General features: G+C 43.2%; 1 long non-coding RNA gene across 1 annotated transcript in view; it reads right to left on the reverse strand.

Annotated features, from left to right (window-relative positions):
• The window catches only part of LOC141155235 (uncharacterized), a 39,425-nt gene extending 13,189 nt beyond the window's left edge, over positions 1-26,236 (reverse strand). The window contains exons 1-2 of the long non-coding RNA XR_012247525.1: positions 26,032-26,236; positions 24,274-24,345 (exon numbers count right to left, since the gene is read on the reverse strand). This is a non-coding gene — a long non-coding RNA (uncharacterized lncRNA). The remainder of the gene's footprint in view (positions 1-24,273; positions 24,346-26,031) is intronic.
• Between the last annotated feature and the right edge of the window lie 1,442 nt (positions 26,237-27,678).

Genomic DNA, 27,678 nt, shown 5'->3' on the forward strand with positions numbered 1-27,678 from the left:
GGCACGACCTCCATGTTCCCCTCTGCACCCCGCTGCTCTGGTGTTACATGGGTGGACTCCTGGCGGGCACCTGAGCTATTCAGTATCCCTGCTGAAGTTAAATCCTCTTCCTCCTGCACCCTTGCCACCACCTCCTGAGCCTCTGCCCCTGCCACCACCTCCTGAGCCTCTGCCCCTGCCACCACCTCCTGAGCCTCTGCCCCTGCCACCACCTCCTGAGCCTCTGCCCCTGCCATCACATCCTCATCAGGGAAGGCTTTGCAGATATTGTGCCAGGCGTCTGGACAGTCCCTGTGAGGGTGGCCCATCTTACCACAGAGGTTGCACCTAACGTCCCGGCAGTCTGCAGCGACATGGCCGATTACCCCACACAGGCTGCACTTTAGTACAGTACAGGCATTAGCCAGATGACCTGTTTTACCACATTTAAAGCATTTTCTTGGCTGCCCGGGATAGTAACATGCCCCCTTCTCCCTCCCAATGAAGAAGGAGTTGGGTAGGTGGGCAGTGATGTTGTTATACTGCCGCAGCTTCACCTGGACCTTCCACCCCGTTGTCCAGATACCATCCTCATCTCTGATCTTGGTGAGTCCAGAGACGAGGTCACAATGTCTCTGGAGCCACACCTGGATGTCCTGTGGGGGAACGGCCTCATTCCAGAAGGTGATATTCACAGTGACGGTATCTGGCCTGGAAATGGGAACCAGTATAAACTTATTCCAGCCTTCAGTTTCTCTGAACTTGGGGTAATTGGCCCAGAATCTATCCAGGTCAGGCATGAGCTTAAAGCTGACATCATAGCCCTGCCTGTCCTGCAGATTAGTTACCGCCAGGATTTCAGTCGGCACAAACCCCATCTGGCGGCATAGTAGCTCTCTCACCACATACCTGCGCTGTGGGAGATCCTCCTTGGCACCTAAGAATTTAAAACGCACTACATTTATGCGCCTAAATGTCTGGCCCGTATACCCTGCTCCGGAGGTGAAAGACGGAGCGCCGCGGCTCCAGGCATTCCTGGGGGGCACCTGCCGGGTCACACTAGGCTGGCTGACAGGGATAGGGTCTGCAGCAGGAGGGGCTGTCACACCTTGTGTACTAGATGGTAAAGGGGGACAATCACCCATATCATGCACATTATCATGAACAGCATTATTATCATCAGACAGTACAACGTCCATCACAGCCTGTAAATCCCCCCCAGCCCCCGACCCCATAGGCACAGCATCATTAGCGCCAGTCTGTGCTTCAGCCTCATCAGCACAAACAGTCTCACATGCAATGTCCTGCTCCTGTGTGGGGCACTCTGGGACTTGTGGTGCCTCTGCTGGAATCTGAGGTATACACTCCCGTTCACACGCCGCTGCCTGCTGTTGCAGTGTTTTTCCAACCTGGAAACAGAAGCGGGGAGCCTGTAACACCGGTCGTGCCTGCAGCTGGGGGGTCTCTGACTTCACATCAGGGGTTCTGGACTCCGCAGCACAGTCCTGCTTATAGGAGGCGAACCGTGCCCGGTTTGCGTAGGTCTCCTTCAGGGGCCCCATGCTTTCCAGCACACTGTCCATGTCCTGCACCACACTCGCCAGCTCTACACCAAGTGAGTTCAGTTTCATGTCACATACAGCGTTACTCTCAGGGTTAGTTGCTTTTAGATTATAGATAAAGTCTATCTGCATCTGCAGCAGTTGTTTGTGCTGCTGCAACTCACCCATCTTCCTGACCAGTCCGGGTATCTCCTCCGCCAGCTGCAGCTCGGGGGCACGCTGCGTCTCCACAGATTTAGGCTTGGCCACAGGGTCAGGGACTCTGAATACTGACTTGTCCCTTGCGTCCACCACAGGTGTTTTTGTGGCTACCTTGTTGGATTCAGGCACTGCGGCAAGTTTACCGCTGACACCAGACTGCGACCTCGTGCGACCTGAATTCACCATGCCGGACACCATATGCTGCTGCTGGAGATTTTCCTGGAGGGTTTGTTTCTCCAGAGACGTCCGTCTCTGTCTGCAGACTGGAGAGCTGAGCTGCACACCTGATGGTGATGGAGGCTGAGCTGCCGGCTGGGGCTGTGCACGGACTGGACTTCCACTGGGTGGATTACAAAGCTTCACACTTTGCTGCATTTCTTTACTCACATCTGGCTTCTTTGTTGCACTTGGAGCTGGTTTTCCTCCCAAACCTTTACACACAGATTCTTTATCTCCTTCTTTCTTGCTGGAGCTTTGTGCTGCAGTCACAGGTCTCACAGTGACTCTGGGTGTATTATTCCCATTGGAAGTAGCCTGGGAGCCTTGTCCCAGTGTAGGCCGAGAAGCCTGGGCCTTGCCTGGGGAGCTTCCCCGCCCTGGGCTTGCTCCAGACATGAGGAGAGCTACAAAACACAACCTCACAGCTTGGGGGCAGTATTATAGTAGTTATATTCTTGTACATAGGAGCAGTATTATAGTAGTTATATTCTTGCATATAGGGGGCAGTATTATAGTAGTTATATTCTTGTACATAGGGGGCAGTATTATAGTATTTATATTCTTGTACATAGGAGCAGTGTTATAGTAGTTATATTCTTGTACATAGTGGGCAGTATTATAGTAGTTATATTCATGTACATAGGAGCAGTATTATAGTAGTTATATTCTTGTACATAGTGGGCAGTATTATAGTAGTTCTATTCATGTACATAGGGGCAGTATTCTACTAGTTATATTCTTGTACATAGGGGGCAGTATTATACTAGTTATATTCTTGTACATAGGGGGCAGTATTATAGTAGTTATATTCTTGTACATAGGGGGCAGTAATATAGTAGTTACACAATATAATGAAGATCATTCCTTGGGGGTAGTGGTTACGGATCAGGGTGGTGGAACCTCTGTGCTGCGGTGCAAGGAGGGACCAGAGGGGCGTAACTAGGTATCAACTCGGAGGGACCAAGGCCGTACGGCGGCTCAATCGACTTCGTGACCAGGGAAGGACCGAGCAGAGGGACCAGGTGCTACTCTGGGGACCGACCTTGTATGAGAGCAGGTGATTATAGTAGTTATATTCTTGTACATAGGGGCAGTATTATAGTAGTTATATTCTTTTACATAGGAGCAGTATTATAGTATTTATATTCTTGTACATAAGGGCAATATTATAGTAGTTATATTCTTGTACATAGAGGGCAGTATTATAGTAGTTATATTCTTGTACATAGGGGCAGTATTATAGTAGTTATATTCTTGTATATAGGAGCAGAATTATAGTAGTTATATTCTTGTACATAGGGGCAGTATTATAGTAGTTATATTCTTGTATATAGGAGCAGAATTATAGTAGTTATATTCTTGCGCATAGGGGCAGTATTATAGTTGTTATATTCTTGTGCATAGGGGCAGTATTATAGTAGTTATATTCTTGTGCATAGGGGCAGTATTATAGTAGTTATATTCTTGTGCATAGGGGCAGTATTATAGTAGTTATATTCTTGTGCATAGGGGCAGTATTATAGTAGTTATATTCTTGTACATTGGGGCAGTATTATAGTAGTTATATTCTTGTACATAGCAGCAGAATTATAGTAGTTATATTCTTGTACATAAGAGCAGTATTATAGTAGTTATATTCTTGTACATAGGGGCAGTATTATAGTAGTTATATTCTTGTACATAGGGGGCAGCATTATAGTAGTTATATTCTTGTACATAGGGGGCAGTATTATAGTAGTTATATTCTTGTACATAGAGGGCAGTATTATAGTAGTTATATTCTTGTACATAGGGGCAGTATTATAGTAGTTATATTCTTGTACATAGCAGCAGAATTATAGTAGTTATATTCTTGTACATAGGAGCAGTATTATAGTAGTTATATTCTTGTACATAGGGGCAGTATTATAGTAGTTATATTCTTGTACATAGGGGGCAGCATTATAGTAGTTATATTCTTGTACATAGGGGGCAGTATTATAGTAGTTATATTCTTGTACATAGGGGGCAGTATTATAGTAGTTATATTTGTTATGTTCTGCTACCAGAGCTAAGGAAAGAGAGGAGATCTGTCCCTACGATAGAACTCAGCTTAATCCCTACGATGTAACAGGGAACCTGATCCTGCGATCAGACCTGCTAAAGTCCTAAGCTAGTCTGTACGGAGACCTATAGATGTGGGGAAGGAATCCCTACAAGTACTAAGGACTGGGAGGAATATGGGACACCTCCTAACAGAAATAGTAGCAGACAGACGAACAAACAAAATATATAGAACATAGAGGTAAGTAGACCAAGCAAACTAACAGAGCAAGACACAGAGCACAGGCTAGCTAGAAAGTAGATATACAATGAAGTCCAGCAAAGCCAGAAGGGCGGAGCAGGATTAAATAGGCCAACAAGGTCATGTGACCAGCAAAGGAAAAAAAACCTAAGAGCAAGGTTCTAACAATATTCTTGTTCATAGAAACAGTATTATACTAGTTAGATTCTTGTACATAGGGGGCAGTATTATAGTAGTTATATTCTTGTACATAGGGGCAGTATTATAGTAGTTATATTCTTGTACATAGGGGCAGTATTATAGTAGTTATATTCTTTTACATAGGAGCAGTATTATAGTAGTTATATTCTTGTACATACGAGCAGTATTATAGTAGTTATATTCTTGTACATAGGGGCAGTATTATAGTAGTTATATTCTTGTATATAGGAGCAGAATTATAGTAGTTATATTCTTGCACATAGGAGCAGTATTATAGTTGTTATATTCTTGTGCATAGGGGCAGTATTATAGTAGTTATATTCTTGTACATTGGGGCAGTATTATAGTAGTTATATTCTTGTATATAGGAGCAGAATTATAGTAGTTATATTCTTGGACATAGGAGCAGTATTATAGTAGTTATATTCTTGTACATAGGGGGCAGTATTATAGTAGTTATGTTCTTGTACATAGAGGGCAGTATTATAGTAGTTATATTCTTGCATATAGGGGGCAGTATTATAGTAGTTATATTCTTGTACATAGGGGGCAGTATTATAGTAGTTATATTCTTGTACATAGGAGGCAGTATTATAGTAGTTATATTCTTGTACATAGGAGCAGTATTATAGTAGTTATATTCTTGTACATAGGGGCAGTGTTATAGTAGTTATATTCTTGTACATAGTGGGCAGTATTATAGTAGTTATATTCTTGTACATAGAGGGCAGTATTATAGTAGTTATATTCTTGTACATAGGGGGCAGTATTATAGTAGTTATATTCTTGTACATAGGGGGCAGTAATATAGTAGTTACACGATATAATGAAGATCATTCCTTGGGGGTAGTGGTTACGGATCAGGGTGGTGGAACCTCTGTGCTGCGGTGCAAGGAGGGACCAGAGGGGCGTAACTAGGTATCAACTCGGAGGGACCAAGGCCGTACGGCGGCTCAATCGACTTCGTGACCAGGGAAGGACCGAGCAGAGGGACCAGGTGCTACTCTGGGGACCGACCTTGTATGAGAGCAGGTGATTATAGTAGTTATATTCTTGTACATAGGAGCAGTATTATAGTAGTTATATTCTTGTATATAGGGGGCAGTATTATAGTAGTTATATTCTTGGACATAGGAGCAATATTATAGTAGTTATATTCTTGTACATAGGAGCAGTATTATAGTAGTTATATTCTTGTACATAGGGGCAGTATTATAGTAGTTATATTCTTGTACATAGGGGCAGTATTATAGTAGTTATATTCTTGTACATAGGGGCAGTATTATAGTAGTTATATTCTTGTACATAGGGGCAGTATTATAGTAGTTATATTCTTATACATGGGCAGTATTATAGTAGTTATATTCTTGTATATAGGGGGCAGTATTATAGTAGTTATATTCATGTACATAGGAGCAATATTATAGTAGTTATATTCTTGTACATAGGAGCAATATTATAGTAGTTATATTCTTTTACATAGGAGCAGTATTATAGTAGTTATATTCTTGTACATAGGAGCAATATTATAGTAGTTATATTCTTGTACATAGGAGCAGTATTATAGTATTTATATTGTTGTACATAGTGGCAGTATTATAGTAGTTAGATTCTACTACATGGGGCAGTAATATAGTAGTTACACGATATAATGAAGATCATTCCTTGTTATTTATTGTGTTTTAAGCAATGGACATCAATAGTAAATAAAATTACATTTAGGGGTCCCCGCTATGGTCAGACTCCTGCATTGTCAGAGTCCAGTCCGTGAACCTCACAAGAAGCAAAATTAGGGAAAAACCGTTGAACACGGTTATGCAAATATGCAAAAAAAGTGAAAGAGGCTGATTCCTTGCATGGTTGAGTGCATAAAGCTCTTTAGCTTTTCCTGCAGATTGAAGCCTGTGCGGAGCTTTCTCCGGAGTCTGACGGGCAGTGACCCCACTACAGCAGGATGAGGGTCATCACCAGGAATAGGGATGACCCTGCGATGAATCAGTGACCTCTACAAGCCTGGATGATGATGATGATGCTGGGTCTGATTTATCCCCTGCGCCGGCACATTATTTATTTACCTGTTACGCATAATGGCGGTATATTACACAATTACACAGCAATAATGCGATGCTGTTTACGAGATAATTACTATTTTCATTACATTACAGTTTTATCAACATTGTGTCAACAAGACAAATCCTCGCAGTAATGGGGCACATGCGCCATCTGCTGGTCAGAGAGTAAATTACAGGGGATTATTCGACTGCATTTTACTTGCAGTTTAGGACAGTAAAGAGATTTGCATCCCTGGTGGTCTAGGGCAGGAAACATCCCTGATCACTAACAGCAGTGAGGGGTTTAAAGGGATATCCCCAACTAAGACAAGTATGGCATATGCAGAGGATGCAGATCCTATCGCCACAACTACCGCGGACGGTAATGTAGGGGGGATATGTGCAGATAGTACTGCCTTGCTAATAGTGTTATGAGCACAGACAGTACTGCCTTCCTAATACTGTTGTAAGCACAGATAGTACTGCCTTCCTAATAGTGTTACAAGCAGAGATGGTACTCCTTTCCTAATAGTTTTACAAGCACAGATAGGAAGGCAGTACTAATAGTGTTACAAGTACAGATAGTTCTACTTTCCTAATACTGTTACAAGCACAGATAGTACTGCCTTCCTCATAGTGCTACAGTCACAGATAGTACTGCCTTCCTAATAGTGTTATAGGCTCAGATAGTACTGCCCTCCTCATAGTGCTACAGTCACAGATAGTACTGCCTTCCTAATAGTGTTATAGGCTCAGACAGTACTGCCTTCCTCATAGTGCTACAGTCACAGATAGTACTGCCTTCCTCATAGTGCTACAGTCACAGATAGTACTACCTTCCTCATAGTGCTACAGTCACAGATAGTACTGCCTTCCTAATAGTGCTACAGTCACAGATAGTACTGCCTTCCTCATAGTGCTAGTCACAGATAGTACTGCCTTCCTGGTAGCGTTGTAGACACAGATCATTCTGCTTTTACTGTGAAATGGGGAATTAATACATTTTGAATTCCTATCACATATCACTTATAAAAGGTAGAGACGTCCTCATTTACATGGTTGCAAGAATTTCCGTAACAGTCCAATATATCTACATAGGGCTTCCTGCAGAAAAAAACCCATTAACACGAATTGAACAGATTTGGAGTCACTGACATTATTTGCATTAAATCTGTGAATTCACAATAGCCGGACTGTTCTAGAGTAATTCCACTCCCTTGAGAAGTCTGAAGCCTGGTTCCACTCAGAGAAACTGCACAGATGATTTCATAGGCATATACAGGACCCCAATCTATATGTGCACTGGATGGGAAATCCTCGTGACCTGCAGCCGATCCACAATACTCAACCCCCTGCGTAGCAGAACCCTGGAGGCCCAGTGATCTGTACATAGGGGCCATGCTTGCAGAACATACACAGAGTGGTTTTCTGGAGTACAGGAGCAGAGAGGGGGAACAGTGCAGCCCCCCAGATAAGGAGAATGAAGGAAGTGGCACATGATCATCTATGGAATTCTACCACCACCATGAGGACCAGGGGTGTAACTACATGCTGTGAAATTACGGTATATATATCACAAGTCTGTACCCTATGCCCAAAAATAACACAAGCGACCCAGGACCTGCAGGTCAGGTATCCTGCATCCCTCATGTTGTGCAATATTCCCCCATGAAATTAACTCTTCCCTCTGAATCAGAAGAAGACCTTTCACCAAATTTTTCATGTTGAATCGGACACAAATTGTAATAATGGGTGCAGAGTGGAATAAAAAGTTTTTTTTTTTTTAATTTTCACCTGGAAATATAAACTGGAGATAATAGCGCCACACTTCTGTGCAATAGACAGTCAGTGGTTATTTACGCTGCACACTCCGTCTGGCAGGATCTGTGGACTCCGATCATGTGACCTCGATGACATCACAGATCCTTCTGCACCTCTATGTTGCTGCCTGCTTATGATTGGTCAGTGTCATACAGGAGGCAGAAGTACACACCCCCCAGTGAAAACTATCTTCAGTGAAAGAGACCCATGATTGTTGGGGGTCCTGTTAGACAATTTGTGGCCCATAAGCTTCAAGTTTCTTCACTGGTATGTTCACACAGAGTTTCTTGATGTGGTTTTGGCCCAGATTCTGCACCAAGAACCACATCAAAAGCACTTCAAATCTGCCTGCAGCAAACTTCCTGTTCACAAGAAAATGCCCCTGTAGTGCACAGTGTGTTATTTTCTGTGAGTTTTTTAATTCACTGTAATGTACTAGACAGTCAATTTTATGTTGCGTTTTCGGTGTGTAAATTGTTGCAAAATGTGCATTTTTTTTCCATGGTTTTTGTTTTTGTAGCAGAAACACATAAACGTATGCAGTTCATATTAAGGCAATTTAAGTGTTTTTTTTTTTCTAAAGAGGTTTTTAAAAAGTCTGGTGAAAATAAAGAAAGTGCATTTCACTTCCGTGAAGCCTGATGGAATCTGCTTCAAATAATGAACTGTCCAATTAGATGGAAGCAAAGAACACTTCAGGAAAAAAAAATAAAAAATTCTTCAAACAGTCTTCAGAAAAAAAAAAAAAACTCCTCAAAAAACGCCATGAAAAGGGACCGTTTCCTGAAGAAGCTTCTGCCTGAAAAACTCAGCAAATTTTTCCACCTCAAAAAAATCATACATTCTACGAGATTTTCTGTAATTCTATTATCATTGCCTAAAAACAAGTGAAAATAAGGAAACTTTAAAAAGCCAGGACCAAAAATGAAGCCATCTATGGAAGACTCCATCCGACTGGGCCACTAAAGAATGAAGGTTTGGGGTCCTTTGGTCCAATCATAATTGCAGGCATCGTGTCCTACAGAAACACTCAGAGTGAGAGCTAATCATTCGGAGCAAAACTGAACCCGAACGAGAGAGGAAAAGAGGCAAAGTCCTGGCAGAAGATCTATGTATGGTGCCCCAGTGGTTTCAAGGACAAATACGATGTGGCCCCCAAACTTCTTCACTGTCCGGAGGTCTTGGCCCATGCTGATCCCATCTGGGAATCCTGGCACTGGGTTCTCTAAGCAAAGAGGGAGAATCCTTCATCAATTTAGCCAAAATGGGACTATTTATTTAGAGTCCTACTCTGAATTCTGCCAACATGGCAGCGCCATATGCAATTGGAGACACTCCAAGCATGACTATGCAAATCGAGGCACTCTAGGCATGACTATGCAAATCGAGGCACTCTAGGCATGACTATGCAAATCGAGGCACTCTAGGCATGACTATGCAAATCGAGGCACTCTAGGCATGACTATGCAAATCGAGGCACTCTAGGCATGACTATGCAAATCGAGGCACTCTAGGCATGACTATGCAAATCGAGGCACTCTAGGCATGACTATGCAAATCGAGGCACTCTAGGCATGACTATGCAAATCGAGGCACTCTAGGCATGACTATGCAAATCGAGGCACTCTAGGCATGACTATGCAAATCGAGGCACTCTAGGCATGACTATGCAAATCGAGGCACTCAGTCGCTGCTCACATTGCCCCTACTGGTGAAGTAGAGCAAAGGCTGAGACACTCCAGAATTACAGAGATTTCTAGTTCAGGGAACGATGATGATTGTAGATGCAGGAGGCTCAGGCCATCAGTGACACGCCAGGCTGCAATGTGAATGAGCCTTCACACCAGCCCAAGTCAAGGTGCCCCTGATGCCCGGAGAATCTGTGGCGGCCATTATATACCACCCATGACCCCACACCGGAAAAGGTCCAACATGCCACCATGGGAAGATAGGAGTCAGGAGGACAGAGAAAAGAAAGTATAGGAGAAGAGTGAAAATTTAGGCCCCGGCCAAACAACCCACAATACATGCATCGGCCATTTTATGTGTAATACTGACGTATTCTGGGCCCGGATCAGCCGACAAATCATATTAATCACGTTTCTGTCTTTTTATTTTTTTTGTAAGAAATTCCACCATTTTGTGCACAGGATAACTCAATATGATCAGATCTCGGCCTAGAAGAACCAATGATTTATATTTTTGTGTGCGTTGCCATGTTTGTGGGCCTTACTGTCCATTTCTCTGTCACATAGTGGTTGTTATCTTTTGTCTGAAATTTCCCCATTTTATTGGCAGATTAATTACCACTTCATAAGATGACACATTGGCAATTTTGTGCACAGAATAACTGTAATTTTATCACACATTGGTTATTTTTTGTGTGAACTGGGGTCATTAATATTAATCACACCTTAATTATTTTCTGTGTGAAATTGCGCCATTTTTTGCCACAGAATCACTGTCCGTTTTTTGTGTGTCAATAAGTACAGACAAGGCCGACTCCGGGTTTATACGGGTCCTGGGGCGGCAGAGACCATGGGCCCCTCTTTCCTTTTGATTTTCCTCCTTTTAGTCCTAGATGTATAACTTTTTTCATTTATTGGTCGATGGGGTTGCGTCGGGCCCCTTTTTTGCGGTATGAATGCAATGATGCAGGTGGATGGCGACAGCGACACTACGGCGGATAGTGTGAGGGAGGAAACTAAGAATAAACGACGCGGCCAGAGCTCCGAGAATCCCGATTACTGATATTTAAGTGAACTGTCTCTATCTACAATATTCGGTTGTTAGAGCAACGACAGCAATGGAGGACATCCAATATGTCTCTCAGATTATGGTTAAGCAGTTGCACATGTGGTTTGCTGCCTTGGACTGATCCTGAATGTTAATCATCTCCTTGCTCTGAGGGCAGCCGTTCGGCACTCCGGCTCTGTGCCGTCCCTGTCACTTGCAATGACTCCCTGCAGTCTCCCCTGAATGGCACTTCCACCATACTCTGCAGACGCCCTGCAAACTGAATTGCAGACTGTAACGTCCAAGCTTCTAATATTAATCAGCCAGACGTTTAAATTTGTTAATCCAAGAGAAATACACTATTATCTTTGTGTTGACTTTTAAATGTATATGTGTATTTCTGTGGCTGGTCAAGAAGTACATACTATTATGTGTATAAAACTGGATATTGACTGCTCTTCCTTCGGAAACAATGATGTTTGTTAATATGCTAATGACATATTGTACTAAGCCAGCTAGATGTTGATTTAAAGAGCAGGATGCATACAAACTATGCAAGTTGATTAAATGCTAAAACTGTTAGAACCTTGCTGTTAGGTTTTTTTTCCTTTGCTGGTCACATGACCTTGTTGGCCTATTTAGTCCTGCTCCGCCCTTCTGGCTTTGCTGGACTTCATTGTATTACTACTTTCTAGCTAGCCTGTGCTCTGTATCTAACTCTGTTAGTCTGCTTGGTCTACGGACCTCTATGTTCTATCTATTTTGTTTGTTCGTCTGTCTGCTACTATTTCTGTTAGGAGGTGTCCAATATTCCTCCCAGTCCTTAGTACTTGTAGGGATTCCCTCCCCACATCTATAGGTCTCCGTACAGACTAGATTAGGACTTTAGCAGGTCTGATCGCAGGATCAGGTTCCCTGTTACATCGTAGGGATTCAGCTGAGTCCTATAGTAGGGACAGATCTCCTCTCTTTCCTTAGCTTTGGTAGCAGAACATAACAGTAAGTCCAGCCAGCAAATTCTCTAAGGAAAGATTTTTCTGTTCCATCATGGTGTCGGTTCAGGATTTGGCTCATTGCCTGCAGGGACTCTCTCTGGAGGTGGCCGAGCTCCGTCAGCACGTGAGTAACTATTCTGGAGCACATTTCTTGGAGCCTAAGGTATGTTTGCCGGATTTATTTTTTGGTGAACACCGAGAATTTTTTTCATTTAAAAATGCTTGCTTATTGTATTTTCGTTTGAGACCTAAGTCCTCTGGGGATGAATCCCAGCGCGTAGGGTTCATAATGTCACTTTTGCGCAAAGAGCCTCAGGAGTGGGCCTTTTCTTTGCAACCTAGTGATTCATGCTTCAGATCAGTGGATAGTTTTTTTTCTGCTTTGGGACTATTATATGATGATCCTGACCGTGTCGCATCAGCTGAGACTGAGTTGAGATGTTTAAAACAAGGATCGGGTAATGTGGAAAAATTTTGTACACATTTTCGTCGTTGGTCCACTCAAACAGGGTGGAACGATTCTGCTCTGAAAAGTCTATTTCTTGCTGGGCTCAGTGAAAGGGTTAAAGACCTGCTAATTGCTTATCCTACACCTGAGGATTTGCAACAGGCTATGCAATTAGCTATACGGGTGGATAGAAGACTGCGTGCAAGGGTTAATGAGAGCAAATCCTCTGCTATGTCAGTTTCTGGTTATGATAATGTGTGTATTAACAGTGGTGAACCGATGGAGATTGGATCGGTGGCACCTCGCTCTCAAGAAAAAGACCGTCGTTTTTCGGCAGGCTTGTGTTTCTATTGCGGAAAATCTGGTCATTTGATTAAAGACTGTGAGCTTCGTATGAAGAAAGAAAAAAAAATGGTCAGTCATGCCCGTATTGCCTGTTTAAATTCCAAGGGTATATTTTTAGCTGCTTCCACGATTGCTCAGAAAAAATTGATGGAATTTCGGGTGTTTGTTGATTGCGGGTCTACACTGAATGTAATTGATGGGGGATTCGTGGAAAAACTCAATTTAAAACCTGAACCTTTATCATCCCCCATTGCTGTGGTTTCTGTGGATGGTTCCCCTTTGAAGAATATTACTCTCAAGGTCAGTGAATTTCCTCTCACTATTAATGGTGTTCACCATGAGAAATTGGATTTGGTAGTGTTGAATAACTTGCCTTCTCCAGTAATATTGGGTTTGCCCTGGTTAAAATTTCACAATCCTGTACTGGATTGGTCTACCAGTGAAATTAAATCCTGGAGCCATAAATGTTATGACAAGTGTTGTAACGGGCGTATTGCAGCTTTGGATAGGGGAGAATTGCCTGTTCCTATTCAGGATTTTTGGAGAGTTTTTTTCTGAGAAGGAATCGCAGGTTTTGCCTCCCCATAGAGACTATGATTGTTCTATTGAATTTGTCCCTGGAGCGACTCTTCCTAAAAGTCGTTTATTTAACCTTACTATTCCTGAGAGGAAGGCTTTGGAGGAATACATACAGACAAGCTTGGCCGCCGGTCACATTAGGCCCTCTAAGTCTCCTGTGGCGGTTGGATTTTTTTTTGTAAAAAAAAAAGGACGGCGGTTTACGTCCTTGTCTGGATTTTCGTGAGATTAACAAAATTACGGTACGCAATCCTTACCCACTGCCATTGATTCCTGATCTGTTTAACCAGTTATTGGGGGCCAAGTGGTTCTCTAAAATTGACCTTAAGGGGGCATACAATCTGTTGCGCATGAAGGAGGGTGATGAATGGAAGACTGCTTTTAACACTCCTGTGGGTCATTTTGAGAATCTGGTTATGCCTTTTGGTCTTACTAATGCTCCTGCATTTTTTCAGAATCTGATTAATGACATCCTTAGACCTTTGATCGGTAAAAGTGTGGTTGTGTATTTGGATGACATTTTGATTTATTCGCCAGATCTGGAGTCTCATTGGCGGAGCGTGCGTGAGGTATTACAGTTGTTAATGGACAATTCGCTTTTTGCTAAGCTGGAGAAATGTGAGTTCGCTGTACAGAGAATTAGTTTTTTGGGTTACATTATCTCCAGCGAAGGTTTTGAGATGGATCCGGTTAAGGTTCAGGCTGTGCAGGAATGGCCTAGGCCTATTGGTTTGAAATCGATACAGAGGTTTTTGGGTTTCGCCAATTACTATAGAAAATTCATAAAAAAATTTTCTAGTATTGTCAAACCTCTGACTGATCTCACCAGGAAAGGTGCTGATGCGGTTCAGTGGTCTTCTGAGGCCATTGAAGCTTTTGTGTATCTCAAGGAGAGGTTCACCTCTGCTCCCATCCTTATGCAGCCTGATGTTACTAGGCCGTTTTTGGTTGAGGTTGATGCTTCCTCTGTGGGGGTTGGCGCAGTATTGTCTCAGGATAACGGGGATGGATTACATCCCTGTGCCTTTTTTTCAAAAATTTTTTCGGAGACTGAATTGAATTACGATATTGGTAATCGGGAATTATTGGCTATTAAACTCGCATTTGAACACTGGCGCCACTTCTTGGAAGGTGCGGAATTTCCCGTTCAGGTTCTTACGGATCATAAAAATCTGATATATCTTGATGCTGCCAAGCGCCTGAATGCCCGTCAGGCTAGGTGGGCACTGTTTTTCTCGCGGTTTAATTTCTCCGTTACTTACATCCCTGGTACTAAGAATGTTAAGGCGGATGCCTTGTCTCGCAGTTTTTCTCCCATAGTCGGTGCTGAGAAAGAGGAAAACATTTTACAAGAAGGTGTTGTGATAGCTGCTTTAGACTCCGTTTTGGAAGATGAGATTCTTAAAGCTCAGGAGAATGCCCCATCTAACACTCCTCATGGGAGGTTGTTTGTGCCTGGGACCTTTAGGAGAGATTTGTTTGTTGAGCGTCACGAATCTCGGTTGGCAGGTCATCCCGGAATCTCTGAGACCAAGAGACTGGTGGGTCGCAGTTTTTGGTGGCCTGGATGGCAGAAGGAAGTCATTAAGTGGGTGCGCCAATGTACTATATGTGCTAGATCTAAGTCCTCACATACTCCTGCTGCGGGGTTGCTTTGTCCTTTGGAGGTCCCCAGTGCTCCTTGGACACATTTGGCTATGGACTTTATAACTGACCTTCCCCCCTCTGAGGGTTTTACTGTCATCTGGGTGGTCGTGGACCGTTTTAGCAAGATGTGTCACTTGGTTCCCTTCGTCAAACTGCCCTGCGCTAAAACTCTCGCTAAGGCCTTTGTCAAGGAAATTGTCAGACTTCATGGCGTTCCTACTGACATTGTTTCTGATAGGGGACCTCAGTTCGTGGCTCGTTTTTGGCGTGCCTTTTGTGACAGGTTGGGAATTCATTTGTCGTTTTCGTCCGGATATCATCCTGAATCTAATGGCCAGACAGAAAGGAAAAACCAGGATGTTGAGCAGTTCTTGCGTTGTTTTGTGGCAGACAATCAAGAGGGGTGGTCTGAGTTTCTGCCACTTGCCGAATTTGCTCTGAACAATCATACATCTTCTTCTGCTGGTTGTTCGCCTTTTTTTTGTTGTTCTGGGAGACATCCGTCGTTTGGGTCGTTCTCCAAGTTGGGATCTGCCGTGCCTGAGGAGGAGAATTTTTCCGGTGATTTGGAAAGAGTTTGGACGGATGTGCGTGGTAATCTTCAGGAGGCCAACAGAAAATCTAAAGACTACTTTGATAGGAAACGACAGGAGGTTTTGTTTGCTGTTGGTGACATGGTTTGGTTGTCCTCTAGGAATCTGCGGTTGAGGATTCCTTCTAAGAAATTGGGTCCCAAGTTTGTAGGGCCCTTTAAGGTGCTTCAGGTTGTCAACCAATCTGCTGTTAGGTTGGAGGTTCCTACCTCCTGGAGAATTAATCCGGTCTTTCATGTCTCTCTGTTAAAAAAAGCTGTTGTGTCGGATGGTGACGCCTCTGCCTCTGTTCCTCCGGTGGTGGAGGACGGGGAATATGAAATTTCTCGCATCCTTGACTCTAGACGGTATAGAGGTAGTTTGCAGTATCTTGTGGCCTGGAAAGGTTTCGGACCCGAGGATAACTCTTGGGTGAGGTCAGATGATGTTTCCGCGTCCAGACTTATCAGAGCGTTTCACAGGAGATTTCCTGATAAGCCTGGTCCTAGGGGATCCGGAGGATCCTCTTAGAAGGGGGGGTACTGTTAGAACCTTGCTGTTAGTTTTTTTTTCCTTTGCTGGTCACATGACCTTGTTGGCCTATTTAGTCCTGCTCCGCCCTTCTGGCTTTGCTGGACTTCATTGTATTACTACTTTCTAGCTAGCCTGTGCTCTGTATCTAACTCTGTTAGTCTGCTTGGTCTACGGACCTCTATGTTCTATCTATTTTGTTTGTTCGTCTGTCTGCTACTATTTCTGTTAGGAGGTGTCCCATATTCTTCCCAGTCCCTAGTACTTGTAGGGATTCCCTCCCCACATCTATAGGTCTCCGTACAGACTAGATTAGGACTTTAGCAGGTCTGATCGCAGGATCAGGTTCCCTGTTACATCGTAGGGATTCAGCTGAGTCCTATAGTAGGGACAGATCTCCTCTCTTTCCTTAGCTTTGGTAGCAGAACATAACAAAAACAATGAGTCCTGAGCCCCTTCCACCTTCATCCCTGACCCTTGACCTGTGAAGCATATAAGCAGGGATGTCTGTAGTGCTGCAAGCAGAATCAAGGAGAATCAGAAAGACTTTACAAGGAGAAAGAGAGACATCCTTCAGGACAGTAGATGGATAGCATGGAGGCTCCATCCAAAGAGACACAGATTTGGATTCTACATGATTCCGGCCTAAGGGTATATGGCCCTGACTGGAAAGATACAGATCTGCTCCATTGACCATCAGAGAGACCATGGATACATTTAGGGAGACCAGGTTGGGATGATGAAGTCATCTGGCCCCATGGATATGTTGTTTGGGGTTGCCAGGTTGGACCCTCCGGTTGCCTGGAACCCATGGAGACATTCAAAGAAGCCAGATTGGAACCCGCCGGTCATCTGGTCCCATGGAAACTTTCGGAGAGGCCATGGTGGGACCCTCGGGTCTCCTAGCCTTGTACCTCGATGGACTGTCAGCTTCCTAAGCTTGCCGCTACCTTCTCTCTGTGGGGGCCCACCAGAATCGGGGGACCACTAGTTGAGGTAGTTGGCCTTGGAAGTCCCAAAGTCGCAGCTGTCCTATCCCAGTCGGGCCAGCGGAAGGGTGAGACTGTGTAATGTTGTAGAATCTTGGGTATTATCTGGGACTGTTCTATGTGTTTATTGTCCGCTTTGTGGTTCAATAAAGTATTGCCACACTGTTTTACCCTCACCCTGTGTTGTCTGAGTAGTGTTACGCCCACAGAAGACCGCGTGTCTTCACACAGACTCTTCCTGTCCATGCCAAAAACTCTTCCCTCATGTCTCCGGAACAGTGGTTGCACCGCCCTCTTCTGCATTCACACATCCATGTGACAAGTCCTAGTGCCGTCCATTTTTTTTTATCACGCATGGTCCCATAGAGCTTCTTTGATCCATACACACATGGGTTTTTGATTATGTTCACATGTTGCGTTTTTGCAGCGTTATATTTGCCGTGTTTTTTATGCACATTTTTTGCTGTGTTTCACAGTACCTGCAAAGTGTTACATGGATATGAAAATGTGACTGAGTCCATAGGATTTTCAGGATGACTTGTACAATATTGTGTAATACTGCAGAATACCGTAAAATTGCCAGTGTAGAATCATGGCCCTGCCACAGTCTGGGCTTCATACAGTAGTGAACTAACATGTTATACATAGGGGACTTCGGTGGCAATGCCATTGGCTCCCCGCATTCATGTCTCGGGAAGTTCAATGGACGACAGATTCGACACCTTCCCCCATTTCCAACCTTTTAAATGCTGATATCTTGATACTGCGGCATCAAAGGGGATAAAGTGCAGCGAAAATCTCTGTTCGTGCAGTGCACAGATTCCTTGTACATGTCACTAGAAAGCTGGGCAGTGCGGACTCCACAGGTATGAATCCGTCATCAGCTGCTGCTAATAGGTTATAAAATGTTCAGAATGACTATGTGAGATGTGCACTACCGATGACTGACCAGTAGATGGAGGTAGAGGGACGTGAATTATTAAGTGGAATTGTAAAAAATGAAAAAGTCCCTTCTACGGTCCTCAGAGAACTCTCCATAGAGCAGTGTCTGTCGCTGATCTGTCTCAAATACGCTCTATGGCAAACAGACTGACATCTCCCAGCATTGTGGTAAAACCGCACCACAGCGGCACAACGTACAACCCTCATAACCTGACCGTATCACTGCAAAGGACTGCCAAGTGATCATTCTGCAATTCTCTACTAAATCCTGCACTTAAACTATACCGCAATATAGCGCTAATAATACTTCTATAATGTGCACCATACAGTGCACAGATAATACTGCTATACAGTGAATACATAACAGCGTCATACAGCGCACACATAATAATGCTATACAGTGAATACATAACAGCGCCATACAGTGCACACATAATAATGCTATACAGTGAATACATAACAGCGTCATACAGCGCACACATAATAATGCTATACAGTGAATACATAACAGTGCCATACAGTGCACACATAATAATGCTATACAGGGAATACATAACAGAGCCATACACTGCACACATAATAATGCTATACAGTGAATACATAACAGCGTCATACAGCGCACACATAATAATGCTATACAGTGAATACATAACAGCGTCATACAGCGCACACATAATAATGCTATACAGTGAATACATAACAGCGCCATACAGTGCACACATAATAATGCTATACAGTGAATACATAACAGCGCCATACAGTGCACACATAATAATGCTATACAGTGAATACATAACAGCGTCATACAGCGCACACATAATAATGCTATACAGTGAATACATAACAGTGCCATACAGTGCACACATAATAATGCTATACAGGGAATACATAACAGAGCCATACAGTGCACACATAATAATGCTATACAGTGAATACATAACAGCGTCATACAGCGCACACATAATAATGCTATACAGTGAATACATAACAGCGTCATACAGCGCACACATAATAATGCTATACAGTGAATACATAACAGCCCCATACAGTACACACATAATAGTGCTATACAGTGAATACATAACAGCGCCATACAGTGCACAGATAATACTGCTATACAGTGAATACATAACAGCGTCATACAGCGCACACATAATAATGCTATACAGTGAATACATAACAGTGCCATACAGTGCACACATAATAATGCTATACAGGGAATACATAACAGAGCCATACAGTGCACACATAATAATGCTATACAGTGAATACATAACAGCGTCATACAGCGCACACATAATAATGCTATACAGTGAATACATAACAGCGTCATACAGCGCACACATAATAATGCTATACAGTGAATACATAACAGCCCCATACAGTACACACATAATAGTGCTATACAGTGAATACATAACAGCGCCATACAGTGCACAGATAATACTGCTATACAGTGAATACATAACAGCGTCATACAGCGCACACATAATAATGCTATACAGTGAATACATAACAGCGCCATACAGTGCACACATAATAATGCTATACAGTGAATACATAACAGCGCCATACAGTGCACACATAATAATGCTATACAGTGAATACATAACAGCGTCATACAGCGCACACATAATAATGCTATACAGTGAATACATAACAGTGCCATACAGTGCACACATAATAATGCTATACAGGGAATACATAACAGAGCCATACAGTGCACACATAATAATGCTATACAGTGAATACATAACAGCGTCATACAGCGCACACATAATAATGCTATACAGTGAATACATAACAGCGTCATACAGCGCACACATAATAATGCTATACAGTGAATACATAACAGCGCCATACAGTGCACACATAATAATGCTATACAGTGAATACATAACAGCCCCATACAGTACACACATAATAGTGCTATACAGTGAATACATAACAGCGCCATACAGTGCACACATAATAATGCTATACAGTGAATACATAACAGAGCCATACAGTGCACACATAATAATGCTATACAGTGAATACATAACAGCCCCATACAGTACACACATAATAGTGCTATACAGTGAATACATAACAGCGCCATACAGTGCACACATAATAATGCTATACAGTGAATACATAACAGCGTCATACAGCGCACACATAATAATGCTATACAGTGAATACATAACAGCCCCATACAGTACACATAATAATGCTATACAGTGAATACATAACAGCGCCATACAGTGCACACATAATAATGCTATACAGTGAATACATAACAGCGCCATACAGTGCACACATAATGCTATACAGTGAATACATAACAGCGCCATACAGTACACACATAATAGTGCTATACAGTGAATACATAACAGCGCCATACAGTGCACACATAATAATGCTATACAGTGAATACATAACAGAGCCATACAGTGCACACATAATAATGCTATACAGTGAATACATAACAGCCCCATACAGTACACACATAATAGTGCTATACAGTGAATACATAACAGCGCCATACAGTGCACACATAATAATGCTATACAGTGAATACATAACAGAGCCATACAGTGCACACATAATAATGCTATACAGTGAATACATAACAGCCCCATACAGTACACACATAATAATGCTATACAGTGAATACATAACAGCCCCATACAGTACACACATAATAGTGCTATACAGTGAATACATAACAGCGCCATACAGTGCACACATAATAATGCTATACAGTGAATACATAACAGCGTCATACAGTGCACACATAATAATGCTATACAGTGAATACATAACAGAGCCATACAGTGCACACATAATAATGCTATACAGTGAATACATAACAGCCCCATACAGTACACACATAATAGTGCTATACAGTGAATACATAACAGCGCCATACAGTGCACACATAATAATGCTATACAGTGAATACATAACAGCGCCATACAGTGCACACATAATAATGCTATACAGTGAATACATAACAGCCCCATACAGTACACACATAATAGTGCTATACAGTGAATACATAACAGCGCCATACAGTGCACACATAATAATGCTATACAGTGAATACATAACAGAGCCATACAGTGCACACATAATAATGCTATATAGTGAATACATAACAGCGCCATACACTGCACACATAATAATGCTATACAGGGAATACATAACAGCGTCATACAGCGCACACATAATAATGCTATACAGGGAATACATAACAGCGTCATACAGCGCACACATAATAATGCTATACAGTGATTACATAACAGCATCATACAGTGCACACATAATAATGCTATACAGTGAATACATAACAGCGCCATACAGTGCACACATAATAATGCTATACAGTGAATACATAACAGCGTCATACAGTGCACACATAATAATGCTATACAGTGAATACATAACAGCGCCATACAGCGCACACATAATAATGCTATACAGTGAATACATAACAGCGCCATACAGTGCACACATAATAAGGCTATACAGTGAATACATAACAGCGCCATACAGTGCACACATAATAATGCTATACAGTGAATACATAACAGCGTCATACAGTGCACACATAATAATGCTATACAGTGAATACATAACAGCGCCATACAGTGCACACATAATAATGCTATACAGTGATAACATAACAGCATCATACAGTGCACACATAATAGTGCTATACAGTGAATACATAACAGCGCCATACAGTGCACACATAATAATGCTATACAGTGAATACATAACAGCGCCATACAGTGCACACATAATGCTATACAGTGAATACATAACAGCGCCATACAGTGCACACATAATAATGCTATACAGTGAATACATAACAGCGCCATACAGCGCACACATAATAATGCTATACAATGAATACATAACAGCGCCATACAGTGCAGACATAATGATGCTATACAGTGAATACATAACAGCGCCATACAGTGCACACATAATAGCGCCATACAGAGCACACATAATGATGCTATACAGTGAATACATAACAGCGCCATACAGCGCACACATAATAATGCTATACAGTGAATACATAACAGCATCATACTGTGCACACATAATAATGCTATACAGTGAATACATAACAGCGCCATACAGTGCACACATAATAATGCTATACAGTGAATACGTAACAGCGCCATACAGTGCACACATAATAATGCTATACAGTGAATACATAACAGCGCCATACAGCGCACACATAATAATGCTATACAGTGATTACATAATAGCGCCATACAGGGCACACATAATAATGCTATACAGTGAATACATAACAGCCCCATACAGTGCACACATAATAATGCTATACAGTGATTACATAATAGCGCCATACAGTGCACACATAATAATGCTATACAGTGAATACATAACAGCAGGGGTGGATTAAGAGTAGCAAGGGCCCCGAGCAGTTTAGAAGGCGTGGGCCCCCCCCCCACCTGATTTATCACGTGACATGTCACATGATCCCCTGTGATAGATCATGTGATAGTTCACGGGAAATTAATTTGGCACAATATTAATTGTGCTGCCCCATCTGAGAGCAGCACAATATAGGGGCAGATACCCTGATTCCAGCGATGTGTCACTTTTTCAGCTGCTTGTTGTCATTTTGAGAAAATCACCGTTTCATCTGCTGCAGATCTAGCAGCTCTCTGAATGCTGCGCTCTGTATAGCCCCACCCACACCACTGATTGGCAGCTTTCTGCCCATGCTCAGTGTACACAGAAATCTACTGATCAGTGATGGGGGTGGGGTCCTACAGAACTTACTAGTCATCTAGTGATAATTACCTTCTGACAAATCAATGATTTTATCAAAACAACACTAAGCAGCCCAGTAAGTGACACATTACTGGAATCAGTGCCTCTAACCCTACATTATGCTGCTCTCAGATTAGGTGGCAAAAACCTGATGACAGATTCCCTTTAAAGGAGCTGTAAACACAAAAAAGTTTGTATTAAAAAAAATACAAGCCATTTGTGAAATTAACTTTTTTTCATTGTTAATTCACATTAGACTGTATCTTCAACACTTTTGTCAGCAGGTCTTATTACAGACTCTGAATAGGGCAGCTCTCTCCCTCTCCCTCAGCAGAAAGTCACAGCATGGTTAAAAAACGGGATCTTTTATGATTTTCTCATAATAAATAAAAAAGGACATGCAAGTCCTCCAAACTATTTTCCGTTTCTCTATAGGGGAAGTCCTAAATCTTTCTTGTTCTTTAGTTGATCACATGTCAAAAAGGCAAAGCATTTACTATGAACTCGCCTAAAAAAATATACACTTGGAGAGTAATATCATCATCTACATGTAAATATTCCTTGACTCTAAGGGCTCGCTCACACTGTCGTATAACACGGCCGAATGCTATGTGATGTTTTATCGGATAGGACTCGGCCCTATGTTATACTATGGGACAGTGTAGATCTGCTATTATTGGCATGAGAAAATAATCTCATTCGATATTCGGACCATGTGCACCCATACAAGTCTATGGGTGCACGTAAAACATTAGACTGCACACGGATGTCATCCAAGTGCAGTCCGATGAACACTCACAGAGACTATGGAGAAGATGGAGAAAGTAAGTTCTCCGTCTTCTCCATATCTGTGCTGCGAGAGAATCGGATCACACTCAGTTGAAGCTCTGACAGAGTTTGAGCCGAGTGTCATTAGAATAATTGGCCCTATTCTCTTGCATGAGAGAATATATGGCTTAGTGAGTGGACCCTAAAACTGAATAGTAGTGACGCACAGGCACCTCACAAGCGGGATCCATGTAGCTCTCAGATGTCATGTAGGTAGGGCTTCATTCCATGGGGTAGGGCTTAATTTCAAGGTATATAAAAAAAATGGACTTCAAATAAAAATTAAATGAACACAAAAAGCACTAATTGAATTATTTTTTTCGTATTTATGTTTGCAGCCCCTTTAAAAACCCTTTGAGGACCAAGGCACATATATGTCCCATAGTTTTAAACTGGAAAAAAATTTGATTGAATAAAATTTAAGGTCCTCGAAGGTTTAAGTAGGTCATAAATTCATATGAATACTTGCTCATACAATTGCACATGCCAAAAGATGAAGAAGAACAGAATCAAAAATATGACATTAAGTGGAGCACTTACAGGTATTCAAGGTGAAAGAGACCAGCAAAGGCATCGTCTCGAATGACAGTAAATGAGTTAGAATTCAGCAAGCTGAAAATGAAGACAGCAGGTTAGAAGCGAACCAGACTTTATGGTGCTCAGAATTAGTCAAGCAGAATTTATTGACTGCTCTTGCAAAGCACTGAGACTCCCGCTGTGTATAGATGGCGCCGTGCGGCCTCCCGCTGTGTATAGATGGCGCCGTGCGGCCTCCCGCTGTGTATAGATGGCGCCGTGCGGCCTCCCGCTGTGTATAGATGGCGCCGTGCGGCCTCCCGCTGTGTATAGATGGCGCCGTGCGGCCTCCCGCTGTGTATAGATGGCACCGTATAGATGGCTACGTGCGGCCTCCTGCTGAGTATACGTGTATAGATGGCTACGTGCGGCCTTCTGCTGAGTATAGATGCCGCACAGCGCCCCCCCCAGAGACAGCAGGAGGCCGCACAGCGCCATCTATACTCAGCGGGAGGCCGCACGTAGCCATCTATACACAGCGGGAGGCCGCATGGCGCCCCCCCCAGAGACAGGAGGAGGCCGCACAGCGCCATCTATACTAAGCGGGAGGCCGCACGTAGCCATCTATACACAGCGGGAGGCCGCACAGCGCCATCTATACACAGCGGGAGGCCGCACGTAGCCATATATACACAGCGGGGAGCCGCACGGCGCACCCCAGAGACATCAGGAGGCCGCACAGCGCCATCTATACTCAGCGGGAGGCCGCACATAGCCATCTATACACAGCGGGAGGCCGCACGGCGCCCCCCCCCCAGAGACAGCAGGAGGCCGCACAGCGCCATCTATACTCAGCGGGAGGCCGCACGTAGCCATCTATACACAGCGGGGAGCCGCACGGCGCCCCCCCCAGATACAGCAGGAGGCCGCACGGCGCCAACTATACTCAGCAGGTGGCCGCACGCAGTCACGCACACACACACAAACATATACAGACATATACATACACTCATAAACACATTTGAAACACAAAAATACATATAAACAGACATCACACAATCATATCTGCCCACACACACACACATACAAACAGACATCACACAATGACATCTGCCCCCCCCACACACACAAACAGACATCACACAATGACATCTGCCCACACACACAAACAGACATCACACAATGACATCTGCCCACACACACACATACAAACAGACATCACACAATGACATCTGCCCACACACACACAGACATCACACAATAACATCTGCCCACACACACACACACACACATCACACAATGACATCTGCCCACACACACACACACACACACACACACCACACAATGACATCTGCCCACACACACACACATCACACAATGACATCTGCCCACACATCACACAATGACATCTGCCCACACACACACACACACACACACACACACACAATGACATCTGCCCACACACACATACAATGACATCTGCCCACACACACACAGACATCACACAATAACATCTGCCCACACACACACACACAGACATCACACAATGACATCTGCCCACACACACACACACACACATCACACAATGACATCTGCCCACATACACACACACACATCACACAATGACATCTGCCCACATACACACACACACATCACACAATGACATCTGCCCACATACACACACATACATACAATGACATCTGCCCACATACACACACATACATACAATGACATCTGCCTACACACACACACACACACACACACACATACACACACACACACCATCCCCCGGCTCGGCTCCAGTCCTCAGGCTCTTCGGTGCAGCAGTGCAGGCCGGGTGCGCACTGCGTGACGTCACAGCTAGGAGACACGGCCGCGCACAGGGAGGTTAACTGCTGCAGTGCTGGCCCGGCCGATGAAGAAGTAGCGGCGGCCGCTGCTGGGGGAGCGGTACGGGGCCCCCCCTCCCGCCACTGCTACCGGTATGTGCGGCGGTGGCCCGCACATATAATGAGGGCAATCGGGCATTGGACACTCCGCCCGGAGCCGCGGGCCCTCTGGAGGCTCGGGGCCCCGGGCGGTCGCCCGGATTGCCCTCATTATAATCCGCCTATGCATAACAGCGTCATACAGCGCACACATAATAATGCTATACAGTGATTACATAACAGAGCCATACACTGCACAAATAATAATGCTATACAGTGAATACATAACAGCGCCATACAGTGCAGACATAATAATGCTATACAGGGAATACATAACAGAGTCATACAGTGCACACATAATAATGCTATACAGGGAATACATAACAGCGTCATACAGTGCACACATAACAATGCTATACAGTGTATACATAACAGCGCCATACACTGCACACATAATAATGCTATACAGTGATTACATAACAGCGCCATACAGTGCACACATAATAATGCTATACAGTGATTACATAACAGCGCCATACAGTGCACACATAATAATGCTATACAGTGATTACATAACAGCGTCATACAGTGCACACATAATAATGCTATACAGGGAATACATAACAGAGTCATACAGTGCACACATAATAATGCTATACAGGGAATACATAACAGCGCCATACACTGCACACATAATAATGCTATACAGGGAATACATAACAGCCCCATACACTGCACACATAATAATGCTATACAGTGAATACATAACAGCGTCATACAGTGCACACATAATAATGCTATACAGTGAATACATAACAGCGCCATACAGCGCACACATAATAATGCTATACCGTGAATACATAACAGCGCCATACAGTGCACACATAATAATGCTATACAGTGAATACATAACAGCGCCATACAGTGCACACATAATAATGCTATACAGTGAATACATAACAGCGCCATACAGTGCACACATAATGATGCTATACAGTGAATACATAACAGCGTCATACAGTGCACACATAATAGTGCTATAGAGTGAATACATAACAGCGCCATACAGTGCACACATAATAATGCTATACAGTGAATACATAACAGCGCCATACAGTGCACACATAATAATGCTATACAGTGAATACATAACAGCGCCATACAGTGCACACATAATAATGCTATACAGTGAATACATAACAGCGCCATACAGTGCACACATAATAGTGCTATAGAGTGAATACATAACAGCGCCATACAGTGCACACATAATGATGTCATACAGTGCACACATAATGATGCTATACAGTGAATACATAACAGAGCCATACAGTGCACACATAATGCTATACAGTGAATACATAACAGCGTCATACAGCGCACACATAATAATGCTATACAGTGAATACATAACAGCGCCATACAGTGCACACATAATAATGCTATACAGTGAATACATAACAGCGTCATACAGCGCACACATAATAATGCTATACAGTGA

This window comes from Phyllobates terribilis, unplaced genomic scaffold (assembly GCF_046119375.1).
Source record: "Phyllobates terribilis strain yellow unplaced genomic scaffold, ASM4611937v1 Scaffold_7__3_contigs__length_470593459, whole genome shotgun sequence".
Taxonomy (NCBI): Eukaryota; Metazoa; Chordata; class Amphibia; order Anura; family Dendrobatidae; genus Phyllobates; species Phyllobates terribilis.